This window comes from Myotis daubentonii, chromosome 7 (assembly GCF_963259705.1).
Source record: "Myotis daubentonii chromosome 7, mMyoDau2.1, whole genome shotgun sequence".
In the NCBI taxonomy this organism is placed as follows: domain Eukaryota; kingdom Metazoa; phylum Chordata; class Mammalia; order Chiroptera; family Vespertilionidae; genus Myotis; species Myotis daubentonii.
In genome coordinates, this window is record NC_081846.1 from 26,689,373 (window position 1) to 26,690,670 (window position 1,298).

Genomic DNA, 1,298 nt, shown 5'->3' on the forward strand with positions numbered 1-1,298 from the left:
GGCGAGGGCAGAGCCGCTGATGGGAGGGAGATGGGGTCCCCTGCCCAGGCCTGACACCTCTGGTGGAGGCATCAGACCTGGGCAAGGAGCAGATCTGGCGATCAGAGGGTGATGGGGGTCGACGTCTCTGGCTGAGTCTTCAGGCCTGGGTGAGGGCAGAGCCGGTGATCGGGGGGAGATGGGGTTCCCCTACCAAGGCCTGAAGCCTGGGCCAAAGGCGTCTGGCCTGGGGGGAGGGGGAGGCCAAGCCGGTGATTGGTGTGAACTTCAGAGGAAACACCTTTTCTGACCGCTCATTGGTTAAGCTCCCTGTATGCCACTGGTAATATTCTTAGTAACTTGGGTAATAAGAATCCAAAAAGGTGATCTAGGGTTTTTCACCACACTCCTGGTGAAAAAAAATGATGGTCTGCTGCTGGAGGGCTAAGAAGTGTCATATCCTGCCCTAGCCGGTTTGGCTCAGTGGATAATGCCTTTGCCTGCTGATGGCAGGGTCTGAGTTCAATTCTGACCAAGGGTATATATACCTAGGTTGCAGGCTCCTCCCTGGCCAGGGCCCAGGTCAGGGCTCATGCAGAAGGCAACCAATCAAAGTGTTCCTCTCACTTTGATGTTTCTCTCTGTCTTTCCCTTTCTCGCCCACATTCTCTAAAAATCAATGGAAACATATCCTTAGGTGAGGATAAAAAAAATAATACAGAAATTATTATTATATGAAAGACACATCTTGAAAATGCCTAAAGAAAGTTGTAATTTTTTCATGGTGAAGGGACTGGAGTCTGTGTTGATGAAAAAACCATGCTGGCTGCTGTGACTGGCAGTGGCTGCAGCAGCGGGGTGATGGGGCTGGTGCCTTCCCCTGATCAGCCCGGTCACCTCCCACAAAGGGAGGCCAGACTGTGGCTTAGGCCCTATCCCCAAGGGGAGCAGGGAGCGGGCCTAAACCATCACTAGGACATCCCCTGAGGGCTCCCAGTATGTGAGAGGGGGCAGGCTGGGCTGAGGGACACCCCCTCCCCCAGTGCACAAATTTCGTGCACCGGGCCCCTAGTATATGCATAACACAGACACAGACAACAGTGTGGGGATGGCTACAGGGAAGAGGTGGCAGGGGGATGGGTGGAGGTGGGCAAAAAGGGAGAAAATGGGGACATCTGTAATAGTGTCAACAATAAAAATAAAGTAAAAAAAGTTTATAGATTAGGAGACATTTAAGGGGAGTCTTACGGGGTTGATGAGGCATCAGTAGGTAAGAAAATTGACTCTGTGTTAGATAGTGATTTAAACTTATCAGCTGG